The 15,492-nt window shown below is 40.6% G+C and overlaps 1 protein-coding gene across 2 annotated transcripts in view; it reads left to right on the plus strand.

Moving 5' to 3' along the window:
- The window catches only part of LOC124721104 (serine-rich adhesin for platelets-like), a 481,067-nt gene that overhangs the window by 359,742 nt on the left and 105,833 nt on the right, over nt 1–15,492 (plus strand). The window lies entirely within an intron of this gene.

Here is a 15,492-nt window from a genome sequence, read left to right on the forward strand (position 1 = left end):
ATTTGAAAGCTGCTGAGAAATTTCTAAAATTAATTTTGATACAATGGAAACTCCAGATTGGAATATCAACAATGTACGAAAAGACAGATTGCTACTTTTCATAAAAATGACATGTTGAGTTGCAGACAGGCACAATTAAAAGACTTATGCATAAGCCTTTGGACACAAGGCTTCATCAGAAAAAGAAAGAAAAACACACACCATTCATTCACACAAGCAAATACAATTCAAACACACATGAACACCTACTCCCTGCAGCTTGGACCAGAATGCAACAGTCTCGTGGAATTGTAGCGGCAGTCTGCCAGAGTTGGCTGTCGTATGTGCATGAGGTGTGCTTGCTTGTATGAATGAATGGTGTGTGTTTCTCTTTCTTTTTCTGGTGAAGTCTGTGGCCAAAACCTTATGTATAAGTGTCTTTTAATTTTACATGTTTGCAATTTAACATGTCATCTTTATGGAAAGTAGCAATATATCTTTTCCTACATTCTTAAAATTAATTTTGGTAAGATCTGAAGTACCATTATTCTATCATGTCACCTTTAAACATGATTTATTTATGAGAGACTCTGTGTATGAAAATTCATGGGGGCTTGCATCCCACCACAAGTATTTTTGTTCTGAGGACTCACCTTAATAGATCCTTACCTCGTGAAAACATTATATTTGTAGCTGTTACAGATTCTTCATCACAGCATACTTATACTTTCCCCAAAGTCTGATATACACTATATGAAAGTATCTGCAGATCTGCAGGTACTTTCAGGCTGCCATTTCCCTTGGAGTTGTACTAAATATATTTGTTCATAAGGTTTTTGTGAACCCAAGTTTCATCCAAATAAACCATGGGGCTATCGTCCTCCACGTGCAAAATAATGCATATTCCTCAAAAATGTAGCTCCCAAGGTGGCACTATGCCTTCATCCCATAAGAAATTTGCATCCATTTTCAATTTTTCTGAAGTTAAAACCAATACTTTTATAAGGCAAAGGATGAACATACCCAATTTTGTGTTGTAGTTGGGCATGGACTCTAACTGGCTGGAGGATACTTCCCTCTATTATAGTATTCTAACACAGTCCTGTGGACCAGTTTATTTTTATTTTTTTTTTTTATTTATTAAAGTCATCCATCTGAGTAAATCACCTTCCTCATTTATATCCACTTCATAGTAAATAGAAGACAGCACTACCACCTACAACCTCTGAAAAAGGGACAAAACAGGGCAAGGTGTAAGGGGCCAACACATGCAGCTGTGAGTGTCTGGTTGCATGACAGTGACTACTGTGTGATATTTGGTTTAACAATATGTGTTGATAGGCATAGCAAAACATGGTGCATTACCAGTACTCCAGCAGTCACGGAGTGGCACTGCTGCATTCTGGTAGCAGACAGATGAAATGGGGCAAGTTGAGCAAGGAAGACATGGTGAACAAATGTTATTCAAACTTTTGGTATCTCTTATTATTATCAAGTGAACTACCAAAGGATTGAGAGTAACCCATGTAGACACAGCAATAATTCTGATGGAACAGGGTCAGTTTCAAAATGTCTTCCTTACATTATGGCCTTCTGTTTCAATTTCCGTAACTACCACTAGTCATTTGCTGCTGGAGTATTGGTTATTCTTGTGATTTTCTGCCACTGTTAATAAATATTGTTAAACCAAATATTGCACTAGGCTACTGAATGGTCACATAACATTCTACTTTAAAAACTTTTTTTCTATGGAGAAACAAGTTGACATTCTCAGTTGATACTGACTCCTGCATGGAACATAAGATGAGCAGTTTTTTTCCCTCCATCTGTGCTCCATGGAGACACAATTCCAAATATCTGCTCATACATTAGAGCAAATGCTCAAGAAGGATCACCCAATATGGCATCTTAAAAAGCATTCTTTATTTATTTTATTATTAGTTATAGATTTCATAGTAACTCCATATTTAATAGTACTGAAATTCGGGTCTCCATAATTTATCATGTTCCTATTGTATTTTTCTTTTTTCATTTTTCTTTTTTTTTGGCCATAAATAGCATAGTCTTTGTTTAGGGATTGTTATGCATCACTATAAAAATAATTAAAAGATATTTCATTAAAATCATCCTCGTCTATGCACTAACATATCCATATTCTGATAAGGAAGTTGAAGCTTTCTGCGAAGAGTTATAGCAACTGATAAATCTCAGTGAACTCCAATAAAATTGACTGCTGAATCAAAAGATACAGAGAAAATAAATGGATCCAGAGCTAGAAGAAAGATAAATTTAGCAGTTAGTTCAGCATGTTAGAGAATTGTGGTTGTACCGATGCAGATGAAGGAACATTTATGTAACAAAACTGACTAGCCAAACAGCACAAGATGTTACATAAATAAAGAAGGCAAATAATGAGAAAATCCAAAATAAAACAAAGCAACCATTAAAGACAAGGTGAGAATTTCAAGCAAATGATAATACAAGTATGATAGTATATGTTAAGTTAAACAAAACCGTTTGATATGTTTTGAAGGACATGTGCAAAAATTAAAAACTGGCAAGAATAATGATGCTTGAGATTCAAATTTTATCACTATTTAATATCTTTGGTGTCTATAAATGTTGCTCTCCGTATGTTCTCAAGGCAATTGTTAGAAGTACTGTGTTGATAACCTACAGTTCACAAGACTTCATGCATTTATGATATCATTTTGATGTTGCATGCTATATCAAAGATGAAAAGAGCTGTCTATTGACTTTGGTGATCATTTCGTTCACAACATGTGATGCGAACATGTCGTTCAAACCAATAACATTTACCTCAAGTATAGAGGACTGGAGGTTATGCTTTTTCTTTGCTGCAGGATATGTTAACCTTGAAGTTTCATTGTTTGTAAATGTGTGAAGGCCCACATTCAAGTCGACTGGACTGTGGATAAGGGAGAGATTAAAGCGTTGGCAAGAATTATCACCGAAACTTACGGAGAAAGTTCTACTATCTGTTATTTCATAATATACCTTCATAACCTCAACAATTGAGATGACTTACTGATTTACATGTGAAGAAAAAGCTGAAGTCAGCCAGCCTTGAGTTGAATAATGTATATGTTCAAATGTTCATCAAGATGTCTCAACAAGATATGTTTCTGAAAACTAGTTTCAAGAGTTGGTCTGTAATTAGAAAGGGTGGTACCTTTCTAGCAGATGAATTAAAGGAGCAGCTCATTTATATTATGCCCAATAAATAGATGCTGTTTCAAAACAATGATATAGTGACATTCTCTCAAAAAATGCATTGGTATAGGTAAAATTTGTTGTAGTAAAATGGCAAAAGATGTTATACTGGTGATTAAAGATGTACGTTAAATAAACATGTTTGTTTGGAGAAGAAGTGTTCTAAAAGAACTAGATTTTCAATTGTCTTGTATACTTTGTTGTTGGCTGAGACTAAGCTACCTTTTAATTCATTTGCAAATGCATTAGTCTTTTCTGTTCTTCTTATTCTGACTGGTCCTTTGTGTTACCAGATGATCAATGTGTTTTGAATATTTATTCTAATTCATATTTCATGCTTAATTTGAAATTAATGACAATGACAGCTCACTCCTAAGAGAGAGAGAGAGAGAGAGAGAGAGAGAGAGAGAGAGAGAAAACTCCTATGTGTACATAACATCGGATCTTACAGAACATACTTCTGTTAAATTAATAAAGAAGCCCCAGAAATGTTTTACAAATGTGAAAGGGGGAAAAAATATTTTTTGATCTGGCAAGATGCAGATCAGCTTCTTAGCTACTTTGTTTTTGTTTTGATACTCCACAGTGATAACCATTATATGGATGCATGGTGTCTTCTTTTGGACATGGTTGAAAGAACAGATGCCACACATTCATATAATTGATTCATCTAGATGGACAATCGATCCACCTTTCTTCACTACACGTGCACAAGTACATCCGACTTCCTACAGGAATAGAGAAAATGGACAGGGACTGCTGATAAGTGGCACTAGGTGGGAATGTGGGTTGGCTGTGAGGTGTGCTGAGACAGTCCACACAGTTACAATAACAGTGTGTCCTGGGTGGTGCAGTGGTTAACCCACCTAACTAGAAATCAGGAGATCCTGGTTTTGAATCCTGGTCTTGTACACATTTTCCCCCATCACCACCGATTCCACGTAATGACCTGAGGCAGCTGATATCAGTAATCCCTTTCTTTTCCTTTTTCTCCCTCTCCACCTTAAATTTACATGTAATGTGACCATTGCACCACACATATAAGCGAAATTTTGGTCTTTTTGTGGTAATTTTGACCTTATGAAGCTTTTAACCATCAATACATCATTACATGACATTTAATTATAACAAATTGTATCAAGAGTGACATATTTTTATGGATCTTCTCTATACCATTGCACTGAAATGGCATATTTTGGTAACAAGTAAGTTGCTATACAACATTACGGAATCCAGCATGCCATATGGTGTTTCCAAAGCATCCTGCATTGAACACTGATGAAAGTCAATAGCAGTTGCTGCAGTCTTTGAGAACTGTGTGCGACGTCAAAATGACATCACATTTGCATGAAGTCTTGTGAACTGAACATCACCAGTTTTGTGTTTTCTCTGTGCAGTGAGTTATGAATAAAGCTGTTCTGTAATAAATTACATGTCATGCCTGTGTTCTCATTCCAGGTCCCAACAGATTACAGGCCCAGGTTACATGATCGTGAAAAGTGTCATTTTTTGATTAGACAAAAACTTAAATTTATAAGGTAAAAGGTGCCAAAATTGGGTCATTGAGGACTAATTCACACTGGCCATCAGATCACATAATCTAAAACATCCTACAATGCATTTCAAATGGAAAAGCTTACACAGGTCATCAATACCACTTCATGTCAGTATTTCTTGGGAAGAAAGTTTTGACTGTAGCACTGGTGGGGAGAACTGCCAAAATCAGAAGCAAACTGATTTTCCTTGCATTCACTCATTGTGTAGTACATTATTTTGTGCTTCTATGTCTTAATCTTTATTCTACAAGTTTCTCTGTTTTTCTGAGAAATTGCAAATATTGCATGACAGATGGCAGATGTTTTTTTCCCCATTGGATGGACTTCCATAAGCGAAGCCAGAAATCTGAAGTGAAACATGATTTATTTTTTCCAATAAGAGAACAGAGATTATACATACACTGTATATACACTGAAAAGCCAAAGAAACTGGTATACCTGCCTAATATCGTATAGGGCCCCAGCGACCATGCAGAAGTGCCGCAACACGACGTGGCATGGACTCGACTAATGTCTTAAGTAGTGCTGGAGGGAATTGACAGCATGAATCATTCAGGGCTGTCCATAAATTCACAAGAATATGAGGGGGTGGCAATCTCTCCTGAACAGCACGTTGCAAGGCATCCCAGATATACTCACTAATGTTCATGTCTGAGGAGTTTGGTGGCCAGTGGAGGTGTTTAAACTCAGTAGAACATTCCTGGAGCCATGGACATGTGGGGTGTTACATTATCCTGCTGGAATTGCCCAAGTCTGTCAGAATGCACAATGGACACAAATGAATGCAGGTGATCAGAGACGATCCTTCGTACATGTCACCTATCAGAGTGGTATCTAGTGGTATCAAAGGTCCCATATCACTCCATATGCACATGTCCCACACCATTACAGAGCCTCCATCAGCTTGAACAGTCCCTTTGGCTCTGAAAACCCATATCAATGATGTTTCATTGAATGGTTCTCACACTGACATTTGTTGATGGCCCAGCATTGAAATCTGCAGCAATTTATGGAAGGGTTGAACTTTTGTCATGTTGAACAATTCTCTTCAGTCATCATTGGTTCTGTTCTTGCAGGATCTTTTTCCTGGTGCACTGATGTCTGAGATTTGATGTTTCACCGGATTCCTGATATTCACGGCACACTCGTGAAATGGTCATATGGGAAAATCCCCATTTCCTCGCTGCCTTGGAGATGCTGTGTCCTATCGCTTGTGCACTGACTATAACACCACATTCAGACTCACTTAAATCTTGATAACCTGTCATTTTAGCAGCAGTAACTGATCTAACAACTGCGCCAGATACTTGTTGTCGTATATAGGCATTGCCGACCACAGCACTGTATTCCGCCTGTTTACATATTTCTGCATTTGAATACGCATGCCTGTACCAGTTTCTTTGGCACTTCAGTGTGAATAAGAACATAAATGGAAATGTCCACTTCTCAGCAATTTACCATACAGAATTGATCAAGAACATAAGTTATGAAGATAAAATCCATTGTCGTTGTTTCCTCAACTCTGATACTATACTCTGACTTTTTGTGTCACAGATGGCAGCCCAACTCATAACTTCACTTTCACCTTTCGGCACTGGTCTAAGCAGATTGATGTTATGTGATGGTTAGTGTGTATACTCTCTGAAATTGACCTGACATGACAGTCTAGTGTGAATCACCCTTAACAAAACGAATACCTTATGGTGCATATGACTGCTGCACAACAACTAGAAATGCTGTCATGTGACAATTATGACACATGGAGAATACAATATGAAGCGCCACTCATCAAAGACAACACGTATCTGGAGATGCATACTGCAACCTGCTGTGGCTGGTGAAGCTGAAGTGCTTTCCACTACAGAAGCTGCATACAAAACGTGGATTGCAGCAGAGAGAAATCAAAAAGCACACCTAATTTTATCCATCAATCTGACCGAGCTGAAGCAAGTAAAGAACTGCACTACATCATGTGAGGTGTGGCTTAAACTAGAAACAATGTATATGGCCAAAGGATCTGCTTGCATAACAACACTTATTAAATGCCTCGTGTTTCACAAAATGCAAGCTACTGATGATGTTACACAGCATCTTACTGGATTCTTCTATGCTGTGGACAACTTACAAGCAATGGGAGTTGACATAAATGGTGATCTGTTGACAAAACTGCTGTTTCACAGTCTTCCAGATAGCTAAGCTATGACAATTTTGGATATGCTATTGAACCCTGTGATAATCTACTAGATGTCAAGACACTAAATGTAAAAACTGCAGAAAAACACAATGCAAGGATTCAGTATGACAATGAAAGTGTGAGTGGCACAATGTTTTTCTGAACAGGGTAAACGTTTCATGAACAAGTCAAAAAGTGCTGTGAATGACAGTGGCAAATTAGAACAAATATCAAAACAAAAAAAGAAGGGAAATATCTGTGTATAAATGCACTTTTGTAAAAAGGAGGATCACAAATATGATGAGTGTTTTTTCAAGGAAGAAACTAATTCTGGAAGCTGCAAACATAGTCAGCAAACCTCACTGCTGTTTCTCTGTGAATGAATTGGCATCTACGTTTTGTGTCCCCAACATTTTTTGGTGCATGGACAATGGTTACACATCACACATGTGCAACTATCCAAAAATGGTCACATATTTGACAGAAACGTAAGAGAATTTATGCTCACTGACAACAGAGCTATGCAAGTAAGTGAAGCTGCCATATGCATCACAACTGCAGCCAGTGGCACCAACTTCATGATGCTAGAAAACACTATATACACGCCAATGTTCAGAAGCAATCTGGCTCATTGGCAAAGGTTGTAAACAACAGCCTCACAGAGACATTTGAGAAAACTCTTGCAGTTATATGAGACGCTAATGGTAAAGTCAAAGTGGTTGCATACGGTGTTGGTAACCTGTTTTATTTACAACAATATGGTCCTAAGATGTGTGTCGTTGCCAAGACAAAAGCTGCAAAATGTGATATGCAAATGTGGCATGCTCAATGAGGCCACTTGAAGTAGTGATATATGATCAAAAATGAGTATGTGACAGGACTGAAATTCAGTAATTTTTGAGAACAGGTCTCTCTGCACCTGTCGGTGCATGAAATGAAAATATATCAGTAAGTCATCTCAATTGTGGAGGTTATGAAGGTATATTATAAAAAAACAGATAGTAGAACTTTTTCCATAATTTTCCTTATCCACAGTCCAGTCGACTTGAATGTAGGACTTCACACATTTACAAACAATGAAACTTCAAGGTTAACATATCCTGCAGCAAAGAAAAAGCATAACCTCCGGTTCTCTATACTTGAGGTGAGTGTTATTGGTTTGAATGACATGTTCGCCTCACATGTTGTGAACGAAATGATCACTAAAGTCAATAGACAGCGCTTTTCATCTTTCATATTGTTATAACTTCAAGTTGAACTAACACATTTCAAGGAAGACGCAATACATGAAAGTCACAGATAAATACACTTTAACAGTCAAATCATACCTGAGTCCAAGTCTAGTGGCCACTGGCTGGCTGGCCACTTAGGTGGCGCTGCTGCTGCATGGCTGGCAGACAGTGCTGCATGTAGAGGATGCGCGTAACTGCGCGGCGGCACTTTGAAAGATCGGCGAGTCACAACACTTTTCCCCCCTTTGAATTTTTTGCACAGGTCTTGATGGAGATGGTCTGTAGATTGCTAATGTCCATAGGTGTTGTTTGACTGGCCATAAAGTCTCGAGGAGGAGGCTTCCCATACGGATGGAAGTGTCCCCGATGATAACGGGTCGAGATGACAGGAGATGTGTAGGTTGAATCTGCTGGGGCCCCGTGCACCAATCTGCCCATTGCAGCAAGTCTGGTTGTTAAAACAGGAGACATGGGCGATGTGTCCGTGTCTGTAGGAGAAGGAGGCGAGTAGAGTTGCTCCGACAGATGATGGTCATCTGGTTCCTGCATGAGCACGTCTCCTGGTGGCGTCAGTTCTTGTGCTGGCACCAATATGATGGTGAGAGGACTGCGTTGTGAGTAATGAGAGACTCCAGTATCCCAAGCTTCAGATAGAGCCGAAGGTGGTGTAGCGGCATCCGGAACAGGCGTTGCCGGCACACGAGGCCAAAGCTGGTCTGAATGACGCACTGCAACACCCTTGTCCATCTGAATTTCATACAGGCATCGGCCACGGTGTCGTAAGATGCGGCCAGGACTCCATTGTGGCCACCTGCCATATCCCAGTACCCATACAAGGTCGTCAGCAGTGAACCGGCCAAGCGAAGGCACCCACGGCCGTGAGGTGGAAGGCCGTGGAAGATGAAGTAGCGTGCGGGGCTGTCAGCCATGTAAGAGCTCAGCCGGGCTGTGGTCGCCCATGAGGGTGAAATGGTAAGAAGCCAGAAATTGGAGAAGTGCATCATCAGCAGCAGAAGAAGTCAGGAGTTTCCACATCTGAGCCTTAAATGTGCAGACCAGTCGTTCAGCCTCACCGTTTGACTGTGGATGGAACGGAGGGGCCGTGACATTCATGACGCCGTGATGGGCACAAAAATCCACAAAATCAGAAGAGGCAAATTGCGGACCATTATCAGTAACAAGAGTAGAGGGAAGGCCTTCCAAAGAGAAAATGCGAGCTAGAGCATTGGTGGTGGCCGCGGTGGTAGGCGACATGCAATGGACAATGAAAGGAAAGTTAGAGTAGGCGTCAATAACGAGAAGCCAATAAGTACCTAGAAAAGGTCCTGCGAAGTCAGCATGAATATGCTCCCAGGGCTTCTCAGGTGAAGGCCACGGTGACCAAGATGACTTCGGGGCAGCGGCCTGTGACGCACAAGGGCCGCAGGCAGTGACCATGTGTGTGATTTCAGAGTTGATGCCAGGCCAGTGCACATGACAGCACACCAGAGATTTTGTTCGAAAGACACCCCAGTGCCCTTGGTGAAGGAGGCACAAGACCGAAGCATGCAAAGACGCAGGTACCACAACTCGCGGCGAAGCATTTTCAGTGGAAAGGAGGATAACACCATCCCTAGCCGTGAGGCGGTAACGCAAAGCGTAGTAGTTCCACAACAGATAAGAAGTCTTAGCGGATGGATGATCTGGCCAACCCTTCTGAATGCAGCGTAAAACCCGGGAGAGGGTAGGGTCAGAACCCGTAGCAGCCGCCAGCTGGTCCCTGGTGATGGGGAACCCATCCACAACCCACTGCTCGGCAACATCCAGGTGGAAACACAAAAGTTCGTCCCTATCTAATGCCAGATCAGGACCCATGGGAAGGCAAGACAGTGCATCAGCATTTGCATGTTGAGCCGTTGGCCGGAAATGAATCTCATAATTGAAACGAGACAAAGAGCCCAACGCTGGAGACGGTGTGCAGCCTTGTCAGGAAGTGACGTTGATGGATGAAACAAGGGAACAAGTGGTTTGTGATCCATAACAAGATGAAATTTGGATCCATAGAGAAAAACACCAAACTTATGAAGAGCATAAATAATGGCCAAAGCTTCTTTTTCAATTTGAGAATACTTTTGTTGGGCATCCATGAGCGTTTTGGAGGCATAAGCAATGGGTTGTTCAGAACCGTCAGAAAAATGGTGCGCAAGGACTGCACTGACCCATATTGAGAGGCATCCATGGCAAGAACAAGATGTTGGCCAGGTCGATAAGTAACGAGGCACGGGGCCTGCTTCAGCATAGTCTTCAATTTCTGGAAAGCTGCATCGCATGACACTGACCAGTGAAAAGGCACGTTTCTATGCAACAGGCAATGCAACGGCTGAGCCACCAAAGCAGCAGATGGTAAAAACTTGTGATAGTATGCTATTTTCCCAAAGAAGGCCTGCAGTTCCTTAACAAATGTAGGGTGAGGAAGGGCATCGATCGCAGCGACAGTTTGCTGAATAGGACAAATACCATCCCGAGAGAGTTGAAACCCCAAGTACGTGATAGATGCCTGAAAAAAGTTTGATTTCCGAAGATTACACTTAAGACCAGCAGTCTGTAAGATGTGAAAAAGTGTGCGGAGATTTTGATGATGTTCGTCAGTGGTGGAGCCAGTGACAACAATGTCGTCCTGGTAATTTATACACCCAGGGACAGTGAGCAATAATTGTTCCAAGAATTGCTGAAAGAGAGCAGGGGTGCTGGCAACCCCGAATGGCAATCGTTGGTATTGATAGAGGCCGAAAGGCGTGTTAAGGACCAGAAACTGCCGGGAAGCAGCATCGAGAGGAAGTTGATGATAAGCTTCTGACAGTTCAAGTTTAGAAAAATACTGGCCTCCAGCAAGTTTAGTGAACAATTCTTCAGGTTGAGGCATAGAGTAAGTGTCGATAAGGCATTGAGCATTTACAGTGGCTTTGAAATCGCCACAGAGACGAATATCACCATTTGGCTTAGCAACGATGACGACAGGAGAGGACCACTCACTGGAAGTGACAGGAAGCAAGACCCCTGAAGCAGTGAGACAATCCAGCTCCCATTTGACCTGATCACGAAGGGCCACAGGAATGGGCTGAACCTGAAGAAACTTAGGCCGAGCAGTGGGTTTGAGTGTGACATGAGCTTCAAAGTCGTTTGCACGACTTAACCCAGGAGAAAAAAGGGATGAAAATGTTGTCGACAAGGAATCCTATTGAGCATAAGGAATAGCATCAGAGACGATACTGACACAGTCCTCTATGGAGAACCCAAAATCGCGAAAGGCGTCGAAACCAAAAAGATTCTCCGCGTTGCTATGGTCGACCACAAATATGGGAACAGTGCGAATGACAGATTTGTAAGATACCTCAGCATCAAATTGTCCCAAGAGAGAAATCTTCTGTTTATTGTAAGTCCGTAATTGCCTAGTGACAGGTGACAGGATTGGAGAACCCAACTGAAGATACATCTGAGAATTGATGATAGTGGCAGCAGAACCAGTATCCACCTGCATGCAAACATCTCGAGCAAGTATTTGGACAGTGAGGAATAACTTCCCTGAAAGGGAAGAAGTACAATTGACAGACAACACAGAATCAGAATCAGCGTCAAGTTCATGAACATCATGTATGCAGTTGGATTTGCAAACGGATGACACATGACCCTTTTTTTTTTGCATTTGTGACACACGGCCCAATGTTGTGGACAGTCTTCTCGTGAATGTTTCGTAAAACACCGTAGACATGAAGGAAGTTGCCGCAGGTTTTGCTGCAGTTTATTAGAAGTTTGTTTACGGTTAGGCCAAGGCTGCGCTTGGGAGTGTACTTCAGCCACGTCGCCCGGGTGAGACACGCCACACGCATCATCAACATCACACAGACGTTGTATTTCCCCGACGTCGCGCCATGGCTCTATTTGTGCTCCAGTGGCGCGAGAAATTTCAAAAGACTGAGTGATGGATAGGACTTCATCTAAGGTCGGATTTGCCAACTGAAGGGCACGTTGCCTAACTTCTTTGTCGGGCACCGATCGGATAATAGCATCCCGTACTATGGAATCAGCGTAGGATTCTTTGTGAACCTCAGTAACAAATTGACACTTTCTACTGAGGCCGTGAAGTTCAGCAGCCCAAGCTTGATTGGATTGATTCGGTTGTTTTTGACAACAATAAAAGGCAACACGAGAGGCTACCACATGCGTTTGCTTTTGAAAATAGACGGACAGAAGTGAGCACATTTCAGCAAAGGACAAAGATGCAGGATCTCTCAAAGGAGCCAATTGCAACAACAACCAATACATTTGAGGTGAAATCAATGAAAGGAACAGAGACTTACATGTTTGTTTGTCCGCAACATGAAATGCCAAGAAGTGCAGTCAAAGACGTTTTTCGTAATCAGACCAGTCTTCCGCCGTCTCGTCATAAGGAGGAAAAGCAGGTAGAGACAATGACGAGGGACGCCCCGCATTTGATGCTGCGACAAAATCACGAATCGCATTTGTGAGAAGCATTTGCTGTTCTATGAGACCTTGCAATAGTTGCTCTAAAGTAGCCATGGAAACATGTGGGTCAACGATGGAAAAGAAAAATCACTACCTCGTCGCCAATTGTTATAACTTAAAGTTGAACAAATATATTTCAAGGAAGATGCAATACATGAACATCACAGATCAAGTAAACAGAGTAAGATGTGTGTACACTTTAACAGTCAAATCATAACTGAGTCCAAGTCTAGCGGCCGCTGGCTGGCTGGTCGCTTAGGTGGCGCTGCTGCTGCATGGCTGGCAGACAGTGCCACATGTAGAGGACGCACGTAACTGCGCGGCAGCGCTTTGAAAGATCGGCGAGTCACAACAGATATAGCATGCAACGTCAAAATGATATCATAAGTGCATGAAGTCTTGTGAACTGTAGGTTATCAACACACTACTACTAACAATTGGCTTGAGAACATATGCAGAGCAACATTTAAAGACACCAAAGATATTAAATAGTGATAAAATTTGAATCTTAATCATCGCTATTCTTGCCAGTTTTTAATTTTTTTCGCATGTCCTTCAAAACATATCAAACTGTTTTGTTTAAATTAGCATGTACTATCATACTTGTATTATCATTTGCTTGAAATTCTCGCCTTGTCTTTAATTGTTTCTTTGTTTTATTTGGGATTTTCTCATCATTTGCCTTCTTTATTTATGTAACATCTTGTGCTGTTTGGCTAATCAGTTTTGTTACATAACTGTTCCTTCATCTGCATCGGTACAACCATAATTTTCTAACATGCTGAACTTATTGCTAAATTTATCTTTCTTCTAGCTCTGTATTCATTTATTTTCTCTGTATCTTTTGAATCAGCAGTCACTTGTATTGGAGTTCACTGAGATTTATCAGTTGCTATAACTCTTTGCAGAAGGCTTCAACTTCCTTATCAGAATATGGATATGTTAGTGCATAGATGAGGATGATTTTAATGAAATATCTTTTAATTATTTTTATAGTGATGCATAACAACCTAAACAAAGACTATGCTATTTACAGCTAAAAAAAAAAAAAAATACAATAGGAACATGATAAATTATGGAGACCCAAATTTCAGTATTATTAAATATGGAGTTACTATGAAATCTATAACTAGTAATAAAATAAATTAAGAATGCTTTTTAAGACGCCATATTGGGTGATCCTTCTTGAGAGTTCATCACCAGGAGCATTTTGCTCTAATGTATGAACAGATAATTGGAATTGTGTCTCCATGATGCACAGACGGAGGAAAAAAAAACTGCTCAGCATATGTTTCATGCAGGAGTCAGTATCAACTGATGATGTCAACTTGTTTCTCTATAGAAAAAGAGTTTTTAAAGTAGAATGTTATGTGACCATTCAATAGCCTAGTGCAATATTTGGTTTAACAATATAATAAGACATAATCATGGGACTTTTTGAGCCAAAAAATAATGGCCAATGCTTGTTTTTCAGCTTGGCTGTAGTTGAGCTGAGCAGAATTAAGAGTCTTAGACACAGTCGTAATTGGCCACTTCACTCCATCAATCATGTGTGAGAGAACATCTCCTACACCATAATCGGAGGCAAGTGGCCAGGAGGGTTCATAGGTCATCAAGCACGTAGGTTGTAGGGGCATCTGTTTTAATACATGGAACATCCTGTCACACTGAGCAGACCAGTGCTATGAGACATTCTTGCAGAGGAGTCAGTGAAGAGGCTCTGAAACTGCAGCTGTTGGGGAATGAAACAGCAGTTTAGTTAACATGAGACAGATTTGAGATGTGTTTTGTTGCGAGTCACAGGGAGCTTCTGGATGACCTCAACAAACTGTGGGATTGGGCTGATGCCAGAAGCACTAAGGACATGGCCTAAATATTCCACTTGTTGCATAAACAGTTCACACTTGCCATTGTTACAACAGAGGCCCACGCGATCAACACTGCCAACAAATCGTCCAGATTGTGGGTGAGGTCCTCGGCAGAGGCATCAGTGACCAGGATATTGTCCAATTAGTTTGCAGTGTTGGGAACATTCTGCAACAGTCATTCAGGACACCACTGGAAAATTGGCAGTGGACTGGTGATATCAAAAGGGAGCCAACTGTGTTGAAAAAGGCCAAATGGGGTACTGATAACCAAAATGTCCCTGAATGCTATGCCCAAAAGGAGTTAGAGGTATATGTCATGAAGATCAATTTTGCAAAGCCTCTCTGTCACCCAGTTTAGGCAAAAATCTCCTCAACTTTGGGGGCAGTTCAAAGATTGGAGCTCACCTTCAGATTATTGTATTTTATTTTTATTGATTGTATGACTTTCTGAAGTATTTTTAAACCTGTGAAGTGTCCAGTGTTACTTGTTCCAATGATTTCTTTTTCTTTATGATGTGTAGTGGATATACCTTCTGGTATGTCAAAATCTGTCTGGAGAGTGTTTGCTGCAGAAGCTTTAAACTGATGGAAACGTTCTTCAGGCAGTGATCCTATGGTTTAATTTTTTCCTTAAAAATGAAATATATACATAAGTCCTACATCTAGCATTAGCATTCATCAGGATAATCAGAAATTCAACATTGAAAGTATTGTTTGATATGAAAGTTCCAAAAAGCTGAAACTATGCTCAGTAACCCTAGAATAGGTTTTTCAGATTCTTTAATTGAGAAAAAGAAGACTTTGTGCCACTTATCTATAGTGCAGGTAAATAACACCAAGTAAAAAAACTTAATTAGCAATTTTAACAGCAGGCCTGGAAATCAATAACAATTACCACTTAATGAATGTTGCTTTAGAGATGTTCTGACCTACAGATTTCTTTTTGA

The sequence above is a fragment of the Schistocerca piceifrons genome, chromosome X (assembly GCF_021461385.2).
Source record: "Schistocerca piceifrons isolate TAMUIC-IGC-003096 chromosome X, iqSchPice1.1, whole genome shotgun sequence".
Taxonomy (NCBI): domain Eukaryota; kingdom Metazoa; phylum Arthropoda; class Insecta; order Orthoptera; family Acrididae; genus Schistocerca; species Schistocerca piceifrons.